The sequence below is a fragment of the Salmo salar genome, chromosome 23, assembly GCF_965601325.2.
Source record: "Salmo salar chromosome 23, fSalSal1, whole genome shotgun sequence".
Classification (NCBI taxonomy): Eukaryota; Metazoa; Chordata; class Actinopteri; order Salmoniformes; family Salmonidae; genus Salmo; species Salmo salar.
In genome coordinates, this window is record NC_138313.1 from 1,799,722 (window position 1) to 1,811,883 (window position 12,162).

General features: G+C 39.1%; 1 protein-coding gene across 1 annotated transcript in view; it reads left to right on the top strand.

Moving 5' to 3' along the window:
- The window catches only part of LOC106583883 (exportin-6), a 78,778-nt gene that overhangs the window by 48,509 nt on the left and 18,107 nt on the right, over positions 1-12,162 (top strand). The gene's annotated exons all lie outside the window — the stretch shown is intronic.

Below are 12,162 nucleotides of genomic sequence, written 5' to 3' on the forward strand. Positions count from 1 at the left end.
GTACAATGAAATGCTTACTTGCGAGTTCTCCTAAGCAGTAAAGTGAGAAAGAATATATAAAAATTGTCTATTAAAATAACATCAAATTGATCAGAAATACAGTGTAGACATTGTTAATGTTGTAAATGACTATTGTAGCCGGAAACAACTTTTTTTTTTTATTGTTTTTATGGAATATCTACATGGGCGTACAGAGGCCCATTATCAGCAACCATCACTCCTCTGTTCCAATGGCATGTTGTGTTACCTAATCCAAGTTTATCATTAGAAAACCCTTTTGCAATTATGTTAGCACAGCTGAAAACTGTTGTTCTGATTATAGAAGCAATAAAACTGGCCTTCTTTAGACTAGTTGAGTTTCTGGAGCATCAGCATTTGTTGATTTACAGGCTCAAAATGGCCAGAAACAAAGACTTTCTTCTGAAACTCGTCAGTCTATTCTTGTTCTGAGAAATGAAGGCTATTCCATGCGAGAAATTGCCAAGAAACTGAAGATCTCGTAAAACGCTGTGTACTACTCCCTTCACAGACCAGAATAGGAAGGGGAGAGAGAGGCCCCGGTGCACAACTGAGCAAGAGGACAAGTACATTAGGGTGTCTTGTTTGAGAAACAGACGCCTCACAAGTCCTCAACTGGCAGCTTCAATAAATAGTACCCGCAAAACACCAGCCTCAACATCAACAGTGAAGAGGCAACTCTGGGATGCTGGCCTTCTAGGCCAAGTTGCAAAGAAAAAGCCTTATCTCAGACTAGCCCATCTTAATCATTTATTTTTATTGACCAAAGAACTCCTCCCTCTGCAACTGGATCCTGGACTTCCTGACGGGCCACCTCCAGGTGGTAAGGGTAGGTAACAGCACATCCGCCACGCTGATCCTCATCACAGGGGCCCCTCAGGGGTGCGTGCTCAGTCCCCTCCTGTACTCCCTGTTCATGCATGACTGCATGCCAGGCACGACTCCAACACCATCATTAATTTTGCCGATGACGCATTAATTTTACCGACAACGACGAGACGGCCTATAGGGAGCCTATAGGGAGCCTATAACCCTAACCCTAGACCCACTGTATATCCATTGTTTTTGTCAAAATTGCTCAAGCTCAGTAAATTTGGTTGGTAATCATTGATAGACAGAAATATTTAACACAGATTACGGATGGAGACTGGACCATTCTGGAACATTCAGCACCTCTTGGAAGGTCATGCTGGTGTGTCTTTGTGTAATTGTCCTGCTGAAAAATACAACTCTATCCCAGGGTTAGGTTTTCAGTAGCCTAGTTTTATTTAACCTTAGAACATTGCTTGTAAGCAAACATTTCACGGTAAAGACGACACCCTTGTATTTGGCACGTGACATAAAATGTTACTTGCATTGCCGACGCATGCCATATGATAAGCTGCAAAATGGTTTCACATACAATACCAGTCAAAGGTTTGGACACACCGACTCATTCAAGAGTTTTTCTTTATTTTTACTATTTTCTACATTGTTAAAATAATAGTGAAGACATCAAAACTATGAAATAACACATATGGAATCATGTAGTAACCAAAAAAAGTGTTAAACAAAATATATTTTTTATTTGAGATTCTTCAAAGTAGCCACACTTTTCCTTGATAACAGCTTTGCACACTTTTGGCATTCTCTCAACCAGCTTCATGTGGAATTATTTTCCAGCAGTCTTGAAGGAGTTCCCACATATGTTGAGCACTTGTTGGCTGCTTTTCCTTCACCCTGTGGTCCAACTCATCCCAAACCATCTCAATTGGGTTGAGGTCGGGGGATTGCGGAGGCCAGGTCATCTGATGCAGCACTCCATCACTCTCTTTCTTGGTCAGATAGTCCTTACACTGTCTGGAGGTGTGTTGGGTCATTGTCCTGTTGAAAAACAAATGATAGTCCTACTAAGCGCAAACCAGACGGGATGTCGTATCGCTTGCAGAATGCTGTGGTAGCCATTCTGGTTAACCCGTTGGGGATAGGGGGCAGTATTTGCACGGCCGGATAAAAAATGTACCCGATTTAATCTGGTTACTACTCCTGCCCAGTAACTAGAATATGCATATAATTGTTTGATTTGGATAGAAAACACCCTAAAGTTTCTAAAACTGTTTGGTGTCTGTGAGTATAACAGAACTCATTTGGCAGGCCAAAACCTGAAAAGATTCCAAACAGGAAGTGCTCTCTCTGACTATTTCTTGGCCTTCTTGATCATCTCTATCCAAAACAGGGGATCTTTGGCATAACGTGACATTTTCTAACGCTCCCATAGGCTCTCAGAAGGCGCCAGAACATTGAATGGTGACTTTGCAGGCCATGGCTGAAAAACAGTAGCGCATTTGGATAGTGGTCGATCTGAGAACAATGAGACTGGGGGCGCGTGCACGAGCCGACACCATGTTTTTATTTTTTAGTCTTTGAACGAAAACAGGGTTTCCCGGTCGGAATATTATCGCTTTTTTTTACGAGAAAAATCGCATAAAAATTGATTTTAAACAGCGGTTGACATGCTTCGAAGTACGGTAATGGAATATTTAGAATTTTTTTGTCATGAAACGCGCCGGGCGCGTCACCCTTTACCCTTCGGATAGTGTCTTGAACGCACGAACAAAACGCCGCTATTTGGATATAACTATGGATTATTTGGAACCAAACCAACATTTGTTATTGAAGTAGAAGTCCTGGGAGTGCATTCTGACGAAGAACAGCAAAGGTAATCCAATTTTTCTAATAGTAAATCTGAGTTTGGTGAGTACCACACTTGGTGGGTGTCAAAATAGCTAGCCCGTGATGGCTGGGCTATCTACTCAGAATATTGCAAAATGTGCTTTCACCGAAAAGCTATTTTAAAATCGGACACTGCGATTGCATAAAGGAGTTCTGTATCTATAATTTTTAAAATAATTGTTATGTTTTTTGTGAACATTTATCGTGAGTAATTTAGTAAATTCACCGGAAGTGTTAGCTGTGGTTTTGGTTTTTGTGACATTATATGCTAGCTTGAAAAATGGGTGTCTGATTATTTCTGGCTGGGTACTCTGCTGACATAATCTAATGTTTTGCTTTCGTTGTAAAGCCTTTTTGAAATCGGACAGTGTGGTTAGATTAACGAGAGTCTTGTCTTTAAAATGGTGTAAAATAGTCATATGTTTGAGAAATTGAAGTAATAGCATTTCTAAGGTATTTGAATATCGCGCTACGGGATTCCACTGGCTGTTGAGTAGGTGGGACGCAAGCGTCCCGCCTAGCCCATAGAGGTTAAGTGTGCCTTGAATTCTAAATAAATCACAGACAGTGTCACCAACAAAGCACCATCACACCACCACCTCCATGCTTCACGATGGGAACCAAACATGCGGAGATCATCCGTTCACCTACTCTGCGTCTCACAAAGACACGGCAGTTAGAACCAAAACATTTTTAATTTGGACTCATCAGACCAAAGGACAGATTTCCACCGGTCTAAAGTCCATTGCTCGTGTTTCTTGGCCCAAGCAAGTCTCTTCTTGTTATTGGTGTCCTTTAATAGTGGTTTCTTTGCAGCAATTCTACCACGACGGCCTGATTCACGCAGTCTCTGAACAGTTGATGTTGAACTCGGTGAAGCATTTATTTGTGCTGCAATCTGAGGTGCAGTTAACTCTTAAGAATTTATCCTCTGAAGCAGAAGTAACTGTCTTCCTTTCCTGTGGCAGTGCTCATGAGAGACAGTTTCATCATAGCGCTTGATGGTCTTTGCGACTGCACTTGAAGAAACTTTCAAAGTTCATGAAATGTTCTGGATTGACTGACCTTCATGTCTTAAAGTAATGATGGACTGTCTCTTTGATATTTAGAGTTGTTCTTGCCATAATATGGACTTGGTCTTTTACCAAATAGGGCTATCCTCTGTATACCACCCATACCTTGTCACAACACAACTGATTGGCTCAAATGCATTAAGAAGGAAAGAAAGTCAACAAATTAACTTTTAATAAGACACACCTGTTAATTGAAATGCATTCCAGGTGACTACCTCATGAAGCTGGTTGGGAGAATGCCAAGAGTGCAAAGCTGTCATCAAGGTAAAGGGTGGCTACTTCGAAGAATCTCAAAAATAAAGTGATTTTTTTATTTGTTTTACACTTATTTGGTTACTACGTGATTCCATGTGTTATTTCATAGTTTTGATGTCTTCACTATTTTTCTACAATGTAGAAAATAGTCAAATAAATTAAAACCCTTGAATGAGTAGGTGTGTCCAAACTTTTGACTGGTACTGTAGCTCAAATACTGCTAGAGAGAATGAAAGTCAAATAAAACAGATTGTAGATCTTACAACCTAGACAAAAAGGAAATGTTAATTTGAGAATACAACAGACACATTAAAACCAAACCCCTTCCCCTCTTTATTGCAGAATTGTGATTAACCTCTCTCGGGTACACCTAGTCAACAGCCAGTGGAATCGAGTGTCGCGATATTCAAAAACCTTAAAAATGCTATAACTTCAATTTCTCAAACATATGACTATTTTACACCATTTTAAAGACAAGACTCTCGTTAAACATAACAATTATTTGAAGAATTATAGATACAGAACTCCTTTATGCAATCGCGATGTCCAATTTTAAAATAGCTTTTCGGTGAAAGCACATTTTGCAATATTCTGAGTAGATAGCTCGCCATCACGGGCTAGCTAATTTGACACCCACCAAGTTTGGTACGCACCAAACTCAGATTTACTATAAGAAAAATTGGATTACCTTTGCTGTTCTTCGTCAGAATGCACTCCCAGGACTTCTACTTCAACCACAAATGTTGTTTTGGTTCAAAATAATCCATAGTTATGTTCAAATATCCTCTGTTTTGTCCGTGCAGTCAGGTCCCTATCCGAACGGTGACGCGCGGACGCATGTCGTGACAAAAAAATTCAAAATATTCCATTACCGTACTTCGAAGCATGTCAAACGCTGTTTAAAATCAATTTTTATGCGATTTTTCTCGTAAAATAGCGATAATATTCCGACTGGGAGACGTTGTTTTCGTTCAAAGACTGAAATAAGAAAATGGTGTCTTCACGTGCACGCGCACGCCCGTGTCATTGTTCTCAGATCGACCACTTTCCAAATGCGCTACTGTTTTTCAGCCAGGGACTGCAGAGTCATCATTCCCCGTTCTGGCGCCTTCTGAGAGCATATGGGAGCCTTAGAAAATGTCACGTTACAGCAGAAATCCTCTGTTTTCGATAAAGAGGCTATAGAAGGCCAAGAAATGGTCAGAGAGGGCACTTCCTGTATAGAATCTTCTCAGGTTTTGGCCTGCCATATGAGTTCTGTTATACTCACAGACACCATTCAAACAGTTTTAGAAACTTTAGGGTGTTTTCTATCCAAATCATATGCAAATTATATGCATATTCTAGTTTCTGGGCAGGAGTAATAACCAGATTAAATTGGGTACGTTTTTTATCCGGACGTGAAAATACTGTCCCCTACCCAAGAGAGGTTAATCAACATTGACACTAGTTCATTTTGTTATCAATAGTTTAACAATTAAAACATTTTTAAACACTTCACTTCAAAGAATCTTCGTCACTTCAGAATGTACAAATAAGGTAACTCGTATGTGAAGATTAGACATATTAAATCTAAACAACAGTAGATAATTGAGTTGTAAGAAGTGGGCTATTATAACTAAAGCATAATTTCAAGTGAACAAAATAAACTCTATCTATTGGGTGAGCAGACTACTATTCCAGTACAGCAATAGCACACTTGAGGTTTAATAAGTTGAATCAGTTGTTATATTGCTGGGCTGAAACAGAACCCTGCACACCCAGCAGACCTCCAGCAGGGTTGGCCTGCTCTAATTGTATTAGGTTTATACATTGTGTGATGTTTAACTGTATTTTTGTGTACATTTGCTAACGTAGGTAGGCCAACAGATACAGTGCCTTCCGAAAATATTCACACCCCTTGACTTTTTCCACATTTTGTTTCACAGCCTGAATTTAATATTTATTAAATTGAGATTTTGTGTCACTGGTCTACACACAATACCCGATAATGTCCAAGTGGAATTGTTTTTAGAAAATGTTATAAATTCATTACAAATTAAAGTTGGAATGTCTTGAGTCTATAAGTATTCAACCCCTTTGTTATGGCAAGCCTAAATACACTGTGTATAAAACATTAGGAACACCTGCTCTTTTCCATGACACAGACTGACCAGGTGAATCCAGGTGAAAACTATGATCCCTTATTGATGTCACCTGTTAAATCCATTTCAATCATTGTAGATGAAGGGGAGGAGATTGATTTAAAGAAGGATTTTTAAGCCTTGAAACAATTGAGACGTTGCTTGTGTATGTGTGCCATTGAGGGTGAATGGGCAAGACTAGATTTACTTGCCTTTGAACGGAGTATGGTAGTAGGTACCAGGCACACTGGTTTGAAAGTGTGTAGAACTCCAATGATGCTGGGTTTTTCATTCTCAACAGTTTCCCATGTGTATCAAGAATGGTCTACCACCCAAAGGACATCCAGCCAACTTGATACAACTGTGGGAAGCATTGGAGTCAACATGGGCCAGCATCCCTGTGGAACACTTTTGACTCCTTGTCCACGAATTGAGGCATAATGGGATGCGAAGTTCAAGAGTAAAAATTTGCTTAGCATATATAATAATAATTTTTGGGGTGCTTATTTGTCAAGTTGCATACAAATGTGTAATGGACATTTTAGTTTTTTGCATATCCCAACTCCCCCTGAGACATCCACAGGGTGTCGCTGTGCCTTTGAGCAAGGCACTTAACCCTAATTGCTCCAGGGGTGCTACACAATGGTGACTCTGGCCGTGACCACACTAAGTTGCTTTGACTCTCTGTGCAATAATAGCGTTTAACATGATTTTTGAATATCTACCTCGTCTGTACACATACACATACACATAATTGTAATGTTCCTCAGTCGAGCAGTGAATTTCAACCACAGGTTAAACTACCAAGACCAGGGACGTTTTCCATTGCCTTGCAAAGGACACCTATTGGTAGATGGATAAAAATAAAACAAGCAGACATTGAACATCCGTTTGAGCATGGTGAATTTATTCATTACACTTTGGATGATGTATCAATACACCCAATCACTACAAATACACAGTCGTCCTTCCTAACTCAGTTGCAGGTGAGGAAGGTAACAGCGCAGAGATTTCACCATGAGGCCAATGGTGACTTTAAAACAATTGAATGACTGTGATAGGAGAAAACTGAGGATGGATCAGTGACATTGTAGTTACTCCACAATACTAACCTAAATGACAGAGTGAAAAGAAGGAAGCCTATACAGAATAAAAAATATTCCAAAACATACATCCTGTTTGCAATAAGGCACTAAAGTAAAACTGCAAAAAATGTATTTCATACAAAACATTAAGTTTGGGGCAAATCCAACACATCACTGAGTACCACTCTTCATATTTTCAAGCATGGTGGTGGCTGCGTAAATGTTATCGGTATGCTTGTCATCAACAAGGACTAAGGAGTTTTTTATAATAAAAAGAAATCTGCTTGAAAATCTATGGCAAGACATGATTATAGAAATGATCAACAACCAACTTGACAGAGCTTGGATAATTTGTTCGTTCAAATATTGTACAATTCAAGTGTGCAAAGCTCTTAGAAACATACCCAGAAAGACTCACAGCTGTAATCACTGCCAAAGGTAACTCTAACGTGTTGACTCGGGTGTTCAAATATACCCTTACTTATGTAAATGAGATGTATTTATTTCATTTTCAATTAACTTGCAAATATTTCTAAAAACATGTTTTCACTTTGTCATTATGGGGTATTGTGTGTAGATGAGTGAGAGGAAAATAAATCTATTTAACTTCTCTGGGATATGTGGGACGCCTCGACAACAGCTAGTGAAATTGCCTGGGCGCCAAATTCAAAACAACAGAAATCTCATAATTAAAATTCCTCAAACATACAAGTATTATACACCATTTAAAAGATAAACTTCTTGTTAATCCAGCCACAGTGTCTGATTTCAAAAAGGCTTTACGGCGAAAGCATACCATACGATTATGTTAGGTCAGCACCTAGTCACAGAAAAACATACAGCCATTTTCCAGCCAAAGAGAGGAGTCACAAAAAGCAGAAATAGAGATAAAATGAATTACTAACCTTTGATGATCTTCATCAGATGGCACTCATAGGACTTCATGTTACACAAAACGTATGTTTTGTTTGATAAAGTTCATATTTATATCCAAAAATCTCCGTTTACATTGGCGCGTTATGTTCAGTAATGTTTTGCCTACAAAACAACCGGTGATTTTGCAGAGAGCCACATCAATTTACAGAAATGCTCATCATAAACTTTGATGAAAGATACAAGTGTTATGCATAGGATTATAGATAAACTTCTCCTTAATGCAACTGCTGTGTCAGATTTAAAAAAAGCTTTACAGTAAAAGCACACCATGCGATAATCTGAGTACAGCGCTCAGCCACCAAAACAAGCCATACAGATACCCGTCATGTTGTGGAGCCAACAATAGTCAGAAATAGTGTTATAAATTCACTTACCTTTGATGATCTTCATCAGAATGCACTCCCAGGAATCCCAGTTCCACAATAAATGTTTGTTTTGTTCGATAAAGTTAATCTTTATGTCCAAATACCTCCTTTTTGTTTGTGCGTTTAGTTCACTAATCCAAATGCACAAGGCGCGGGCACTAAGTCCAGACGAAAAGTCAAAAAAGTTCCATTACAGTTCGTAGAAACATGTCAAACGATGTATATAATCAATCTTTAGGATGTTTTTTATCATAAATCTTCAATAATATTCCAACCGGACAATTCCGTTCTCATCAGAAAGGAAAGGGAACGGAGCTTGCTCTCACGGCCGCACACGATCAACAACTCAGCTGAGCCACTGCTTAGAGGGGTCTTATTCGCTCCCCTTTCACAATAGAAGCCTGAAACAACGTTCTAAAGACTGTTGACATCTAGTGGAAGCCTTAGGAAGTGCAATCTGACCAAATTTACACTGTATATTGGATAGGCAATCACTTGAAAAACTACAACCTCCGATTTCCCACTTCCTGGTTGGATTTTTCTCAGGTTTTCACCTGTCATATGAGTTCTGTTATACTCACAGACATCATTCAAACAGTTTTAGAAACTTCAGAGTGTTTTCTACCCAACTCAACTAATAATATGCATATCCTAGCTTCTGGGCCTGAGTAGCAGCAGGCTGTTTACTCTGGGCACGCTTTTCATCTGGACGTGAAAATACTGCCCCCTATCCCAAAGAAGTTAAACCACAAAATGTGGAATAAGTCAATGGGTATGAATACTTTCTGAAGGCACTATATAACCCATGGCATATAAGATATATCCTTAGTCTCTTGCGACATTCATTAGGAGTGCAATCTTCATTTGCAAACAGGCTTTCACAGCTTTCCATATCTGATGACAGAAAACATCACAAAGACACAGGCTTCATTATACTCAAATTAGATGTTGCTATTATCTCTTTGTCCTCAAAGTTTTCCCCTCTAGGGACTCGAACTGGAGAATCTTTTCATAATGTCCTCCCACAAGATAACCTGCCCTATGCCGTATCCTACACTCCTTTTACTGAGAGCTGGAGCAGCAATTTCACCCCTTTTCATGGCTGTTATTTACAAATGCATTTGGAGACTTTTTATTTTACTATTAATTACATCACAATAGCTATCTAAAAGGAAGTTAGCTAGCTGATTTAATTTACTTAGCTAGTAAAGTTAGCTCGTTAGCAGGTTAGTTGAGTTAGCCTACAAAGGCGCCTACTGTAGCCCGCTTACATTTTAAAAATGTATTTACTTACTTGAATAGGTTCTCGCACAGCCTCAGTTTTTTTGTGTTCTTACCAAAACAATATAATGGCCTTATTATTAAAAAAAAAAAAAAACATTTTTTAGGGGTGGATCGCAGCGGAAAGAATATTGCTTCCATCAATGTAATTGTCTGCATCATTTCCAATCCCCCATATATTTTTGGGGTATATATATATATATATATCCATACACGCATGCATACATATACACATATATACATACCTATATACCTTTATTATTATTCCCTGCAAACCCTACCACCGATCCCCCCCCAATTGGAGTAAACTAATAAACACTTTGGCTTTTACCTTAAATTTATTCATCTTATACACATTCTACAGACAGTCTATTTTACAATAGTTATTTTTTGTTTGTTTTTAGTCCTTCCTCTATTTCTGATGTCCATACAGTTTGATTTCTATTTGTAACTGTGCTATATCACAAAAGTTCTGAACCTGTATACATTTTACATTTTGCATTATTATTATTATGTAAAAAAAAATATCCTGGTAGCAAAGCATAACGTTAGCCAGCAGCCTAACGAATGGAGACGAGGCAAAACGTTTTTTTTTTCAAGAGCAGTTTAGAACGTGTTGTGACGTGTTGAAGCATTTTCGATTTCATTAAATATCAAATCAAAAATCAAATTTTATTCGTCATTTACACATATTTAGCGGGTGTTGCGAAATGCTTGACTTGCCAAGTTAAATAAAGGTTAAATGTAGATATTTACATTTTTTATTCTAAGGGGGGGGTTATTAAAATGTAACATCCAATCAAAATCTTGCCACTGGGAGCCAGTAGACCATTCAAACTGTTTTTGCAATACAACATTCTACATGACCTCCAAGGGAGGCGTGACGACGATGTGATTTTTGAGATAAGGAAATGCAAGACTAGGTTTTCAAAAGACTGAATGGTAAAGACACACCAGAATAATTTGCCAGAAAGGCTTTTTTAGAGGAGTTGAGTGGACCATTCTCATTCCTGAAAAAAATGTTCTTCATAATCAGAGACCAGGTTTTAATATTGCTCTCCATCAATGATTCTCAACCAAATGTACAGTCGTGGCAAAAAGTTTTGAGAATTACACAAATATACATTTTCACAAAGACTGCTGCCTCAGTTTGTATGATGGCAATTTGCATATACTCCAGAATGTTATGAAGAGTGATTGGCCACGACTGTACTGAGCTTGGGCAGTGGCCATCTAGTAATGGGTCGGAACCGCTTTGCCTCCAGAAGAGCCTGAATTCTTCGGGGAATGGATTCTACAAGGTTTTGCATTCAAATGTTGCTCAATTGCTATGAAGGGACTGAACTTGTGCCAGGAAAACATTCCCAACACCATTACATTGTTATTGTATCTTGTTATAGTTTTTTTTATATTTTACTTTATGGTCTCGGGGCACTATTGAAAATGAGACCCTGATCTCAGTTGTGCTCCCCTGATTAAATAAAAGTTAATAAAACAGCCTGTACCGTTGACACCAGGCAGGGTGGGGCCATGGACTCATGCTGCTTACGCCAAATCCTGACTCTTCCATCAGCAACAGAAACCAGGATTCGTTGGACCAAGCAGTGTTTTTACACTCTTAAATTGTCCAGTGTTGGTGATCGCGTGCCACTGGCACCGCTTCTTGTTGTTTTTAGCTGATAGCATTGTAACCCGGTGTGGTCATCTGCGACGAGGACCAACTCGATTTGCGTTTAAAGATGCAATTCTGCATACCACTGTTGTACTGTGCCGTTATTTGCCTGTTTGTGGCCCTTCTGTTAGCTTGCATGATTGTTGCCCTTCTCCTTTGACCTCTCATCAATGAGCTGTTTTCGCCCACAGGACTGTTGTTGAACTGACTGTTTTTTTGTTTGTCAACATTCTCTGTAAACCCTAGACACTTGTGCGTGAAAAGCCCAGGAGGCCGGCCATTTCTAAGGTACTGGAACCTGCGTGCCTGGCACAGACGATCATACCAAGCTTCAAGTAGCTTAGGTCACTAGTTTTGCTCATTTTAATGTTAAATTGAACAGTAACTGAATGCCTAGATGCCTGTCTGCCTGCTTTATATAGCAAGCCACGTGACTCACTGTCTGTAGGAGAAAACCATTTTTGTGAATAAGTGATGTACCTAATAAACTGTCCTCTGAGTGTATGATGCCCTAAGAATTGTGCAGTTGGTAGAATGTTATTCAAAATTATTCACAGCTGGTAGAATGTTATTCAAAATTATTCACAGCTGGCTGGCTACAAACGGTGCTTCCACCAAGTATTAGCTCTAGGGTGTGAAGAT